The following is a 15888-nucleotide window of genomic DNA, read 5'->3' as shown; positions in this document are numbered from 1 at the left end:
TGAAGGCAGTGGTCGTCATAGCGTTCTTGAAGTGGTAAGTCACGTATTGGTGCCCTGTTCAGGTGACATTGGTGGCGGCTAAAATGGGAATAATATCTCCAGAAAGTCCCCCATGGTCCAAATGATGGCAGTACCTGTGACTTTTTCTGGTCTCTGGCTCAGCTATGGGGTCGTTGTATTGAGCCTTCTGTTTTGAATGCATCCAGCCTTGAATATGAAATGATGGATCTCCTTAGATTTTAAGCCCCTAACACTCTATTCTATTAATAAATATTCATTTTCCTTTTCTCCCTCCAGTAGCATTTTCTCATCAATCATGACTGAAGTTGTAGCTCTGAAAGCCCTTTATCCATTACTGCACGTCTCTACATGATGCCGTGCATCCTTACAAAATTATGAAATTATTGAAGATTGGGCCCGAACCTTTTGTTTGGTGTTGTTTTTAATCGTTGCCGCATCTGTGTTTATTCCCCGAATGAAACCACTTTGTTATTTTTTTTTCTTCATTTTCTTCTAGTACATGTATAAATCACTCCATTGGCTTCTACTGTCTTGTAAAAATAAAAACGATCCCCAGATGTTCAAGAATTACTCAGGGACTATTCAGTGTTCAATATGTCAAAGCAGCCAAGACAGACAGTCAGGAAGAAGATTAGAATCAATGAAGAAAAATCCATCCTGGGCACAAGTTGTCCTGCTGCCAGCACTGTCGGGGAAGGCCTGCTCACTCCGCACTCTCATTACTGGGAGAAAAAGTCTTCAAGCATGAGACCAGGGAGGAGGCTGCAATCTCTGCTGCCTGAGTTCTCAGGACAAATCCACAGTTTGCCAAAATGGATACTCCTATGCAGTGGCTGTCTGCTTTAAAGATCTCCTTTACCGCCTCTGCTGCCTCCAGACGAGAACAGTTAGTGGCGTCACAGCAAGGGGGTCCGGATAACCCCAAAAGCTGGGATGCTGCGACCTCCACTTATTTCCTGCTGATCCACCGACATCAGAAGCTCTCTGCCTGGGGCAGGCTTTCTGCTTAGTTCAGCCACCCTTCTCATCCTTCCATCCAGAGCTGAATATCATCCTGTCTCCTCCAAACTCATTCCCAACTGGGGGACTTTAAAAGGTTTGACATCTGCCTGGATTTCAAATATGAAAAGTGGCCCAGGTGTTGATAGAGTTGATAATAATAGATGATGATGGCAAAAATGGGATTGATGAGCACCTCACCAAACTAATAGTCTGGGAGCACCTTCTGTGGGCCTGGCTCCATACTGGGCTGAACATTTGCAAAAGCATCTCTGAAAACCACTGGGTGCCTACAAGCATTGACAGCAAGAAAGAAGAGAGGCAAAGAAATTGAGGCAAATGACCCAACTTCATTCCTTTCTATGGAAAGATTGAAGACAAAAGGATGAAGGGGGAGCAGAGGATGAGATCGCTGGATAGCATCACCAACTCAATGGACATGAATGTGAGCAAACTCCAGGAGATAGTGGAAGACAGAGGAGTCTGGCGTGCGGCTGTCCGTGGGGCACCAAGAGTCAGACATGACTTAGCGACTGAACAACAACCAAGTATTCCATTGTATACATGTAGCACAACTTCTTTACTCATTCATCTGTCCATGGACATCTAGGCTGCTTCCATGTCCTGGCTGTTGTAAACAGTGCTGCAGTGAACATTAGGGTGCATGTGTCTTTTTGAATTATGGTTTTCTCACGCTATATACCAAGTAGTGGGATTTCTGGGTCATATGGTAGCACTGTTTTTAGGCTTTTAAGAAACCTCTATACTGTTCTCTTAGTGATTGTATCCATTCACATTGCCATTAACAGTGCAAGAGGGTTCTGTGGATAGATCTAGAGTTTGACACTCAGAGTGGAATCAGTTAGAAAGAGAAAAAAATTTTCATATATTAAAGCACATGTATAGAACCTAAAAAAATGATACAGATAAACCTATTTGCAGGTCAGAGATGGACATGCAGACACAGAGAATGGACGTGTGGACACAGTGAGGGGAACGGAGGGTGGGATGAATCGGGAGATTAGGATTGACATATACACACTGCTATGTGTAAAATAGCTAGCTAGTGGGAAGCTGCAGTATAGCATAGGGAGCTCAGCTTGGTGCTCTGCGATGACCTAGAGGGGTGGGATGGAGGTGTGCGGAGGGAGGGAGACCATGAGGGAGGGGACATATATATATATATATATGCATATAGCTAATTCACTTCATTGTACAGCAGAAACTAACACAACATTGTAAAGCAACTATTACCCAATAAATAAAAAAGAGAAGTTGGGCAGACTGACTCTGACAACAGTGAACACTTGGAGCAAACAGGCTTTGTCCTTCTCTTCCATGGAAGATCTAGGAATATGCTGGAAAAGATGTCTACTAATGCATGGCTAGGCTCACATAATTGCAAAAGGAATCCCAGCCTCGGCATCTGTCTACATTGTCTCTAAAGGCTCTTCCAAAACACTGATGCTGAGACCTCCTGGTCTGGAAGGGAAGTAAATTCAGTTCTTCAGGAATATGGGGTCTGCTTGAACCTCCAACCCCAATCACAAACTCCAAACTCTTTAGAGCTGAGTGAAAAGGGAAATGTATCAAGTCAACCTCCTCATCCATATTAGGAAACCTGTGGCCCAGGCATGAGAAACTGGCCCAAAGTCACGCATTCAGGTGCACATGTGACCAGGGCTGGAAGCCATGCCTAAGGGTTTCCATATCTAGATTCTTCCTTCACACACCTTAAGTGGGGTGATATGGGCAGTGGGTTCCTCCTTTCTACTGGAAGCGGAATGTTGGGTATAGCTTCCATCAGCTTGAGAAATAGAGCCAGGATGGTCTTAGGACCCAATTAGAAGACTCTGTGGTATACAGTCACTGAAGCACAAGGCTTTTAACAAAGATCTCCACAGCTGTGTCTCAGGAAGTATCATCAATACCTACTGTGGTTTTGACTATCTGACTGGCAATCTTACCCTGGTTTCTTCATTTGTAAAATAATACAGAGACCCTCTGCTCTTGCAAAGATATTGGAAGATCAAATTAATTATTATGAGCATGTAGACGTTCACAAAAATTACTTTTCAATTTCACATTATGATTTTCAAAAAAACTGTTGCTTTAATAACATGTCCAACAAATAAAACTAAATATTGGGAGAGTTTCTTTAAAAGATGACAAATTCAATATGAATAAAACAATTTAATACTGTAAAAGTTCCTAAAGCATTCCACAATTATGTTTGACATGCACAAATCTCCAATACCAGATGCCCTCTGTGACAAGTTTCTGACATGCTTCCAGTCCACTATATCATGACCAACAAGTACAGGGAGTTGGTACCCTCCCCAACCAATTATGAAGATGCCAGAAGAAAAAAAAGGAAGCTTGCATATTTAAGAGAGGTGCTCAAAAGCTAAGCAAAATGTGTGTGAAATTTCTGGGGAGAGAGAACAGTGATGGTTAAGTTTGGGCTGTGGCCTAAAGTGGGCAGACCAGGGTTCAGTTGGGTGGTAGCTGGGTTACCACTCTGAGTTCCAATATGGCCCCAACATATTATTTTCTGGCTTGCTTTAACCAAGGGCAGGAATGCAACTGTTTACATCTCCCCAACCACCCTATTCCCTTTATCACAGAGGGGGATACACTGGAAGGGAGTATTGGGGAAATCTCTGGAAAAGGTATAAAAAATGCTTGAGCATTAATATCAACACCAGCATTTCCACATCACCAACAGGAAAACTCCAGGATCTAAGTTTTGCTTCTCCATTCTGATGGAACTAATCAGCCAAGGCAGCCGGTTGTCTGGAGGATATAAAAGGGAATCTCACAGAGAAAAGTGAGGCACCTGAAGTCAACATGGGCTATTCAAAAAAAAAAAAGACAAATGAAATATAGACAGAGGACAGACTATATACCAAAGGAAGACAGTTAGGTCTTCAACCTGTTTAGAGTTTATTTTCTTAAAATATAAAAATGAGCTAATTTGTCTCAAAATTATAGACCATTAATCTCTTGATTAATGGTCTATTCCTTCTACCCCTGATTTGTGATCTTGTGTCTGTCATATACAAAATTCAGATATATTAAAAAGAAACAGACTATGAAAGGCAATACTATTAACAGAGGAAATATAGACAGGTATTTACCTTATAGTGAGAAAGACTTTATTAAACAAAATTCACAATATATAAATCATGAGAGAAAAAAATGAAACCAAAAAAGATTCCTGTGCCTCAAATGCCACTCAGTGTGAAGGCAATAATAAGAACAGCCTGGAAAATATTAATAAGGAATTACTACCTGGATATATGAAGCATTTCTGTAAGTCATCTAGAAAAGATGAGAAACCCAATACAATATAGATAAAGGATAAGAATAGGTACCTCAGAGGGAATCCAAAAGGCTAATAATAGATGCTCAGACTTAGTAATCATTATTGTCATCATCTTATAAGCAAAATTAGATAGTAGGCAAAACTAATGTTGGAAATAGAAGTAGTCATAACTGCAGGGGCCTTTCTGGGAAGAATCTGGTAAAACTTAATGAAATTAAACATACACATAGACCATGATTCCCAATCATCCCATTCATTAGAAAAGCCCCTCTCCTGGGTCCATAGGAGACATTTGTGAGGGTTTCTACATCCACTTTATTGTGACAGCATGAAGCTGGACCCAACCTAGCTGCCCACACCTACAGAATAGAAACACCAAATGTGCTGTAAGTCTAACACGAAACATCCCGCAGCAATTAGAAATCATCAACCAGTTTTGCATAGAATAACATGAGACTGTAAAGAGAGAAAGATTTAATTGCCCTCTGAATTGAAAGGACATCCTTTATATACACTGGTGAGAGTACCTAGGCAAGAAAGAAAACGGGGATTGCAGTTCAAAAGGAAAATAACTAAAATTAAATGAAACAAAAGAGGCACCTTGCATGAATACTGATGATATTGCATCTTCATTTCTGCATGCATTCACTTATTCATCTGGTAAATACATGTTGAGTGCCTGGTAAGCATACTAGGATTACCAAGGTAAATTCCCGCCCTCAGGCAACTTCTTAAGAGTGAACTGAGAACAGAACTGATGACTGAGTAAATCAACTCTGGATTTCTATGATTCTAACATAAATTGGAAATCTCCTTGGAAGAAAAGCTATGACAAACCTAGACAGCATATTAAAAAGCAGAGACATTATGTTGCTGGCAAAGTTCCATCTAATTAAAGCGATGGCTTTTCCAGTGGTCATGTATGGATGTGAGAGTTGGACTGTAAAGAAGGCTGAGCACCAAAGAAGTGATGCTTTTGAACTGTGGTGTTGGAGAAGACTCTTGAGAGTCCCTTGGACTGCAAGGAGATCCAACCAATCAATCCTAAAGGAAATCAGTCCTGAATATTCATTGGAAGGACTGATGCTGAAGATGAAACGCCAATACTTTGGCCACCTGATGTGAAGAACTGACTCATTGGAAAAACCCTGATGTTGGGAAAGATTTAAGGCAGGAGGAGAAAGGGATGACAGAGGATGAGATGGTTGGATGGCATCACCAACTCGATGGACATAAGTTTGAGTAAGCTCCAGGAGTTAGTGATTGACAGGGAAGCCTGGTGTGCTGCAGTCCATGGGGTTGCAAAGAGTCAGACACGACTGAGCAACTAAACTGAACTGAACAGAAATTGAAATGGCAGTGAAAATTATGACATGATGATACCGACATTATATTTGAAGAGACATAGCCTAAGTTTAATAATTCCCAAACCTCACTAGCATATACATTTAAAGGAAGTGAATTTAGGCAAACTGTATTTTGGTGCTTGGTGTTTCCTCTGGAAGACATTTGAGACTGCCTGGGATTCCCAGGTGGCTCAGAGGTAAAGAAACTGCCTGCCAATACAGGAGACAAAAGATGCAGGTTTGATCCTGGGTCAGGAAGACCCCCTGGAGGAGGAAATGGCAACCCACACCAGTTATTCTTGCCTGGAGAATCCCATGGACAGAGGAGCCTGGTGGGCTACAGTCTGTGGGGTCGCAAAGAGTCAGACATGACTGAGCAACTGAGCACACACACGTGCATCATAGCAAAGAAATTCCCTGTGGGAGGACCTCAAGTTATCTGGTGCCCAGTAGCATTTCTCATGCCCTGCTCTGTCCCCTAGATGCACAAAGCACTCATATGGCAGATATAGAAAAGAAACAAAACACCATCTGATTAGTCCTATTTTCTTAGTTTATCACTCATTGGGTTTTTCACCTGGAGCCTAAATACAGCCCAGCCTCCAATGCTGTACTGGATTCTGTTTCCTATGAAGGGATCTGCCTCTAATCCAGGTGGCCAAAGGCAAAAAGCTGATTCCGTCTGAAAAGCGAGAGTGCTGGTCGGTGCAAAATGGGTGCTTCGCCCAAGTGCTTCCTACCCTGGGTCCTTCCTTCAAAGTTAATCAGAAGAAATGAGTTTTGATGAAATCTTATTATGCAATCTGCATTTTCAGGACAAAGCAATAGCTGTGCAGCCTCAGAAAGTAGCACAGAACTGTGGTGTGTGTGCTTACAAGCAGTGGAGGTGGTGGGGTTGAGGGATAAAGAGGAAATTGCAATATCCCCCAGAGACAGCACCTAACCTCAAGTTCAGGGAGATATTTCAGCCTTAAAGATCCTTCTCAGAAACTCAATTTCTCATGAAAGGGACTTATTTCCTTTAAGACTGTGCCACTTGCCATTTCTTAAACACTCAACATCCTAGATCCCTCATTCATCTCAGGCTCTTTCACTTCCTCTTCCCAGCACATCTTTCTGCTTCATCTGGATAGGAGACACAATCAAATACACTCAAATTATGGATGATAGCTGAGGCTGAAGGGAGGGAGAAATTTCCGGAATAAGACATGGACACTTTCTCAGGGTCAGTGCACAGGCACTTAAAAACCTTCAGACACAAGGTTTTTGAAACATCATAATACTCTCCAGTGTTGGCAAAGGTACAAGGAAGTGAGCCCTGTCACAGCGCTTGGCAATGCATTTCAAGGACTTTCTGTATGTCCATAACCTCTGACCAGTAATTGCTCTTCTGGGAATTTATACATAGGGAATTATCAGAAATGTGGGCAAAGACTGACATTTAGGAATACTTAATGCAACATTTTGCTTGTGACCCACATTGGAGGACTTCCTGTCTTCTGAAAATTAAATAAAATTATCCTAAAACTCTGTCTTATGTGCTATGGAAATTCCAATGTCTTCCTCAAGATTTCTGATAATTTTCAAGGCTTAAGTTTTAAGCTCCTATGATGACTGAACCCCAAATCTTCCCAATAGTAATCTAAATTCAGAGTTTTATGCCATCTGAGGTTGGAGATTCAGTCCTTTTTTTTTTTTAACTTTCTCTCAAAAACAAATATGTAGAATTTGTACATGTTTAAGTGTTTAGAGAGGAATCAGGAAAATTGAGAGAATACAGACACAGTGGAAACAGTAGCTGACTTTATTTTTCTGGGCTTCAAAATCACTGTAGATGGTGACTGCAGCCATGAAATTAAGACTCTTGCTCCTGAAAGAAAAGCTATGACAAACCCAGACAGCATATTAAAAAGCAGAGACATTACTTTGCCAACAAAGGTCCATCTAGTCAAAGGTATGGTTTTTCCAGTAGTCATGTATGGATGTGAGATTTGGCGTATAAAGACAGCTGAGTGCCAAAGAATTGATGCTTTTGAACTGTGGTGTTGAAGACTCTTGAGAGTACCTTGGACTGAAAGGTGATCAAACCAGTCCATCCTAAAGGAAATCAGTCCTGAATATTCCTTGGAAGGACTGATGCTGAAGCTGAAGCTTCAATACTTTGGCCACCTGATGCAAAAAACTGGCTCATTAGAAAAGACCCTGATGGTGAGAAAGATTGAAGGCAGGAGGAGAGGGGGATGACAGAGGATGAGTTGGTTGGATGGCATCACTGACTCGATGGGCATGAGTTTGAGCAAGCTCTAGCAGTTGGTGATAGACAGGGAAGCCTGGCCTGCAGCGGTCTATGGGGTCGCAAAGAGTCAGACACAACTGAGCAACTGAACTGAACTGATGGGCTTACTCACATAGGCATGATCAATTATGACTCCATTTGCAGCCCCTCCACTCTCTCTGGATAAGCTAGGAGTGAGGCTACAGCTAAAACCCTGGGGCATACAGATAGATAGATAGATAGATATAGATATAATTTCCTATTATCTCTCAACAAATATGTTTTCACTTGTAGCCAAAATCATCTTTAACACATAGTACATCAAACTCTTAGCATCTCTACACCTCAGTTTTCCCATCTTTACTACTTATATATAACAATAGCAATTTATTATATTGAATTCATGTAGAGATATAATAATCTAATGCATACATATAGCAAATAATTATACATATTATATATAACTATATATATACATATGTATGTATATTCATTCTTCCCTGAATAATGACTAGGTGTCTAGTAAAAGAAATTCTGAAGTGGAAAATACAGGTTTAAGTTTCTCTTTGTCTAGCAGTCTTTAAAAATCTGGCCTTATGAGCCATAGTTTATGTCAAATCCCACCTACAGCCTTTGCTCTGGATCCACTGTATTCACATTGTATTCATATGTTATTTGCCCAGGAGGCTATTCTCCTTCCAGACTGTATTTGCTGTTTCTTCTGCCCTACTGCTTCCTCCCATGCTCAGGACCTGGAGAACTCATCTTTTCCTGATTTACCTACCTGCAGAATATATTGATCATTTTGTTTTCCTCTGTGACCCATAAAATGTGTGTGTGCACTTCCATCGGCATGTTTTTTGAATACTGATGGAAATTTGATGATATTAAGGCAAGAATCCAAAAAAGAAAAAATTGAATCCTACTAATCAATGCTTCTCCCTGATGAGATTCTGATGAATCTAGTCTCAAGGAACAGTAGCCAAATGGGATACACATTACTATTCTGCTATTAGTTCCAAGACTGTATCAGCACTGAACCCTCCTAAAAATTGGGTGAGAGAAGTAGATTTGGCTCAGGGTCTAAATAGGGCCTTCTAATTCCTCCCTCCCACTGTGCATGAAGTCTAAAATTGGCCTTTCACCACCATTTTAGTGGCCACATAAAAAAAGGCAGACCAGAGCAAGGAGAAAAAGGAATAGTCAGGAACAAAAGGAGCCCTCTTGGAGTGCCAGTTCTATCAAATACTGCAGAATATTTACCAAGGTGTGTGTGCTTAGTCGATTCTGACTCTTTGAGACCCTATGGACTGTAGCCTGCCATGCTCCTCTGTCCATGGAATTCTCCAGACAAGAATACTAGAGGGGTTGCCATCTCATCCTCCAGGGGATTTTTCCAACCCAGGGACTGAACTGGAATCTCCGGTGTCTCCTGCATTGGCAGGCAGACTCCCTCACCACTGAGAGAAGTCCATATACAGAGGGGCATGAACTAACTCTTTCCTAAGGGCAGGCACTATCCAGGTCTGTCTACCTCGGGGCAGCAGGAAGTGCCAAAGAGCACAATTAGTGCCTTAAACAACGATGAGTCATATTAGCAAGATTTTCCTGGGACATTTCTAATGAAGGGAGCTGAGACTAAAATGTCCTTCCCCAGTGGAATGTGTACGATAAACTTCACGTATTATGTGATGAACTACACTACTACCCAGCATGCCCCCAACTACTACACCCTGCCCCTATACCTTCCCACTTACCTGTTTGTGATCCGGTGACTCTCTGGCCAATGAAGTACACATTTCTACCCAAGTGACAACACTTACGGTCAGAAGCTTTAAGAGAAAACCCTTTCTTCACCAAACTCTATTAACCTACTGCCCAGGTAGCCACCAAATTTCCAGAAAGTAGCTGCTCTATCATCCTGGGTCCCAGGGGATGACTCAGAGCAGAGCCCCCTGGCAACCATCAGCTGCTGAGTGGGGCATGTGAGTAATAAAACGTGTGCTTTTGAAGTGACTGAGATGTTTCAGGTGTGTGTTACAGCAGCAGAGCCTGGTCTAATCCTGATGATTCTGGAAGTTCCTCTAGGAATGGATCCTTCCCTATATCATCAGTCTTATACAGAGTCCAGCACAAATGCATGCTCAACAGATCTGCAAAAGAAACTGAAGAATGTTCGTAATCAAAGCTATCACTTTCTTCACTGAGAGGCAATGTGGTTTAACAGAATAAATTAGACTTTGGATCACAGAGACCCATTTGAGGGGCTTCCCTGGTAGCTCAGCTGGTAAAGAATCTGCCTACCATGAAGGAGACCCCAGTTCAATTTCTGGGTGAGGAAAATCTGCTGGAGAAGGGATCGGCTACCCACTCCAGTATTCTTAGGCTTCCCTGCTGACTCAGCTGGTAAAGAATCTGCCTGAGTTTGATCCCTGGATTGGGAAACCCCCCTGGAGAATGGGATGACTACCTACTTTAGAATTCTGTCCTGGAAAATCCCATGAACAGAGGAACCTGGGGCGGGGCATAGTTCATGGGGTCGAAAAGAATCAGACACGACTGAGCGACTTTCACTTTCAGATCCATCTAAATACCAATTTGCCACTTACTAATTTTGAAATTTTAGGAAGTTCCAGTTTCTAAGACTCAATCACCTGATTTAAGACCTGCTTGAAATGCTGTCCTTAGAAGGGTTCTTGTTAGTGTTAAACACGAAAACATCTACAAAGAACTTCTATGTTGTCAGAATTTGTAGACACTTAATCCATTGAGCTTATTGTTAACAACATTGGCCACTTTTTTGTTTTATCCAAAAAAACTGTACTCATACACTAGAGGTAAAGAAAAGGAGCAATATATTGCAGATGTTTCTGCAGTATAATCAATAGTACTGAATAGTTGATTGGTTGAGCAGGATGCAGGGAAGCAGTAGAGTGAAAGTGTTACTCAGTCTTGTCCGACTCTTTGCAACCCCATGGACTGTGGCGCACCAGGCTCCTGTGTTCATGGAATTTCCCAGGCAAGAATACTAGAGTGGGCTGCCATTTCCTTCTCCAGGGGATCTTCCTGACTCTGGGATTAGAACCCGGGTCTCCTGCATGGCAGGCTGATTCTTTACCATCTGAGCCACCAGGGAAGCCCCAGGAAGAAGTAGAGGAAAAAGTAAAGTAGAGGATAATTACTAAGACTTATGAAGGAGATGGTGTGAGCACTGCTATTTGGTCCATACTGAGCAGATGGACAGGTGTTGCTTGACATGGTTGCACAGGGGTATGGGATTATAATTTCAGTTTTAGTCTTGAGTCCCAGGGGATTATGGGTCACCCACATGTGGTTTTTGAGTTGATAATGAATGTATATGTCTGAAAATTAGGAAAGATCTATATCTGTACATAAAATGTTTATTGACTAAATGAATAAATTCAGGTCAAGAGAGGTAAGTTAACACTTGAGTTTTTGGTAAGCATGTTTCATATTTCCTGTGTACATTTTTCATAACCACCAATTGCCTACAGATAAAGGAAGTAGCCTACTTTGACCCTTATTTGTATATGTCCTATTCTGATGCAAAAAATTTAAAACTATTTTGAACTTTAAATTTACATTAAGGAGAACCAGGTTTATTTACGGGCTTCCCTAGTGGCTCATCTGGTAAAGAATCTACCTGCAATGTGGGAGATCTAAGGTTCATCCCTGGGTCTGGAAGATCCTCTGGAGAACGGAATGGCAACTCACTCCAATATTCTTACCTGGAGAATCCCATGGACAGAGGAGCCTGGCAGGCTACAGTCCTTGGGATCTCAAAGAGTCAGACATGACTGAGAGACTAACACTTTCATTTTTCATGTCTATTTAACCAAATACAAAGATAGTCACCAAAGATTAAACCATTTGGGAAGTATAAAAAGAACTAGCCTCATTAAGCAAAATCTTCATAAAGCTTGCCATTTAGCACCAATTTTTGTGTCTCAAAAGTTTAGTCATTATTCTCTTAATTAGTACTAGTTTTTAGGCTCAGACAGTAAAGCGTCTGCCTACAATGAGGGAGAACCGGTTTCAATCCCTGGGTTGAGAAGATCCCCTGGAGAAGGAAATGGCAACCCACTCCAGTACCCTTGTCTGGAAAATCCCATGGAGGAGGAGCCTGGTAGGCTACAGTCCATGGGTTCGCAAAGAGTCAGACACAACTGAGCGATTTCACTTTCACTTTCATTAACCACAGGTGGAGATGGTAGTTTGAAGAAGATGGAGTGACTTTCCCCAAATCATTATTTTAAAAACTTGTTTTCTTGTTTTAAAAGCATGAACTCTGAGAAAGGTACTGCCCTGGACAAATTGTAAGATGATAAAATCCCAAGAGACCACAGCTTTAGACAAGGCAATGGTGAAAGGATTTGGCAGGGGGGTGCCCAGGTTAGGTGCCATGGATGGCGGACTGGGGAGTGATAACCTCCATCTGAGGAGGTCAGGTGAGTTTGTGGGGAGTCTGTGATTTTTGAGATAGTTCTTAAAAATTAAGCAGACTATATAGATGTGGGGTAAATGGTTTGAGGACAGCACTGTAAAGAGGAGAATTATGGGAGTAAAGGTATAGAGGTAGGAAAGTGTTGGGTGCATCCGAGTACTTCAATTTTATTATAACTGAATATTTATACAGTGGTGAGCAATGGGACTGAAAATGTAGATTAGGGCCAGGCCACAAGGATACTGAATACGGAGCTAAGGAATGGGATCTTTATTCTGTAATAGATCCTAGGACTCCATTGAAAGAACTTAAGCAGAAGAGAGATGGACTCTTATACGGAATTTCAAAAGAATGATATTTGGGGGCTTTCCTGGGGATAAATTTTCTCATTATAAAGGCAGGGAAATAATATTTACTGCACAAGGATGGTTTTAAATGAGATAACCTCTATAATGCCTTGGCTGGTAATAGGTTCCCTTCCCGGCCTCTTCCCTGAAAGTGACCTGATAATATCCACCTGCTCCTCATTAAGACCCCAAGGGCAGCAACTGCAACAATGAGGAGATATTAACATGGGCAGGTGCTATAAAGGCAGCTGGAGACCCACAAGCAGGGATTTAGCAGATAAAGTAAAGGCAAGCAATAAAAAGAAAAAGGGGGAAGAAATGTTTGCCAAGGGCTGTTGAAAAGAAATAAATTGGAAACCTGTTATGCATGTATCTGGGACACTGCTGTTAACTCAGGAAGGGAGGGAGGGCTCACAGAGGGAGCTCCAGTGGGTCCTAGAGCGCCAAGGAAACCAGACCCTCTGGCTGTGTGTGTGTGTGTGCGTGTGTGTGTGTGCGTGTGTGTGTGTGCGTGTGTGTGTGTGTGTGTAGATACCACAGCCCATCACAGCTGTACTGGCTGGCAGAAGGGAGCTGGAGCTAAATCACCAGAATTGTTTCAGTTAGGAAAATTGCTCTCATCAAGTCACAATTGTGACACCACAGTAGTGTCTGCAGGCAAACTGACACATGCAAAGTTCCAGCAGGAAAATCTATGGGGTAGGGAGTGACAGTCCTCAGGGCACCGCTAGGAACCAAATATACAGAGTGAAAACAGCTGAAGATGGGCCTCACTGCTGCTGGGGTTAAGTTCTTACCTGTATAGCAAGCCCTAAAGGGAAACTCAGGGTGTGATCCAACCACAGATGTCTGGCCAGCCATTTAAGTATCAAGAAGTCATCAGCGCCCTTGAAACAGTGTGTTCACTGTTGAAGAATAGGAAGGGAGGGACTGCACTTGCTGCTCTCCAAGGAGGAGTCTAGGCAGAAACAATGTGCCTTCTATGAACTACAAAGCCCTCTAGGCCGCCATGAAATGTGCAGACAGATACTAATGGACAGAGATGCTCAGAGAGGCCATATATAGTCTGCTATAATCAAGGAGTATACTGGAAGAGGGTACATGAGGTGAAGCTTGAAGAATGAGTAACAGGGAAACAGAAGGGAAGTTAGCCAGGGTTGACCACACAGGGTAAACAATAACAAGGGTAGTTGGTAATGGCAAAACTAACTCAAAGACACAATGAATGTTCCTCCTGCTCAGTGCTTTCACGCGTATTTGGCTGCAACCTACAAAACATCTACAGACAAGATTTAAAATGTCATGAATTACTGCCCTTCCTCCTAACATACCTCCTCCAGAGCAAACACTGACAGCCGTGCTTCTGGAAGAGCCTGGGGGGCAAACCTCCACCTGCCTCGGGGAAGAGTTTACAGCTTAGGTTGTGTCCTAAGCAGCCACAAATCACCTCAGCTCCACACCTCCGACCCTGGGCAAAGAATCGTTAGTTCTTCTCTCCTAAAGGGTCCTGTGTAAGAATGCAGACTCCATAGGGCAGGAATGTTATTGAATCAATAAATGAGTGAACAAACAGGATAGGTAAATTGTCCAAAAGAACATAAAGGGAGGGCTCCATACATATCCTAGAGAGAAGGGTTGGCAGACTGTTTACACATATAAATATCTGTTGAATTACTGAATTAAATAATGCAAGAATCAGTGAATAAATGGATATGCTACTTTAGAAGTGATCAGAATTTTGATCCCTGAGAGAAGTCTTCCCCAAAGGTGTGCACTGGGCAAGCTTTATGACATGAACACAGCACCGTTCACCACAGCAGCAAAAATGAAGTTTCCAGTTCCCCGCTCAGGGCCATACAAGACACTAACGCCCATGCATACCCCACCCCAACTGCCCATGTACACCGAGCCCACCCTGTACAATGTCATAAGTTCCTATGACCACAAAGCCTAGTGAGTTAGCTAGTGAGCCATTAGAGATGAAAAATCAGTGCGCATCTTAGATGAGAAAAACAATATACTGATCCAGACAGCCTGAGCTGCAATAATTTGGCGGTTCTATGATTCGGCAGGGGTGTGTGTCCTTCCTTGGTTAGATGACTCGTGCCAAGACAGGGAGCAGTTTCAGTGTTACTATCCCCACCATCACTGGCAAAGCCCACGAACAATTTCCAGAAAACCAGAATAGAATCTGGGTAATAAAATAAAGTCAACCCCTTTTTTTTTTTTCTTCTTCCATTGTGCTGGTCTAGTTTTACTTGCTCACAGCGTGCTGTGTGCAGAGGACTTGTATCTTGCAGTCTAGGGATCAGAGTTTCCAGGGGCCAAATGGCCACTCCCGACACTTAGGCTCAGCACCCGATCACGTGCAGAACCACTTCTCTTTACACCATGATTCTGCTGTGTGCCAGCTGTGCTGGGATATTCTGCACTGCCCAGTCGCCTTGCCTCCAACTCACCAGAGCTGCACCAGCCCCGAGAACTCTGCCCCTCCCCAGACAGAACCCTGTAAAGCAGCCCCACCCTTGCAGAGCGCTGCTACTTGAACCTGGGCTCGCACCACTCTAGTCTTTGGTCAAAGGGTAATACTTTTGCTTCTGAACCAAATTCCATTTCATTCTATCAGTCTGAATAGCACCAGGCAGAAAGATCCTTGTTGAATACTTGGAAGGGTCAGTAATACTACTACCGCTTGGCTTAGATCACTTGTGACTCCTTCCTAGACAGACCTAAGATGCTTTATTCTTACCCAAGTAGGTCGCCAAGTCCTCCGTGTTTATACTTGGCATCAAGGTGTCATGGCTCCCAGTCTATGCATGTTCTGTGCACCTCATGTTGTTGTCGTTTAGTTGCTAAGTCGTGTCTGACTCTTTGCAATCCCATGGACTGTAGCCTGCCAGGCTCCTCTGTCCATGGGATTCTCCAGGCAAGAATACTGGAGTGGGTTGCCATTTTTTCTCCAGGGGATCTTCCCAAACCCTCGTCTCCTGCGTTGGCAGGCGGATTCTTTACCACTGAACCATTATGGCATACTTGACAGACTTCAGCCATGTGCTTGGAAGCAGAGTTCTCAGAGGGTGGCAAACATTTATTAAATTTTCTTTATA

The sequence above is a fragment of the Bos indicus x Bos taurus genome, chromosome 11 (assembly GCF_003369695.1).
Source record: "Bos indicus x Bos taurus breed Angus x Brahman F1 hybrid chromosome 11, Bos_hybrid_MaternalHap_v2.0, whole genome shotgun sequence".
Classification (NCBI taxonomy): Eukaryota; Metazoa; Chordata; class Mammalia; order Artiodactyla; family Bovidae; genus Bos; species Bos indicus x Bos taurus.
This window is presented reverse-complemented; position numbering follows the sequence as displayed.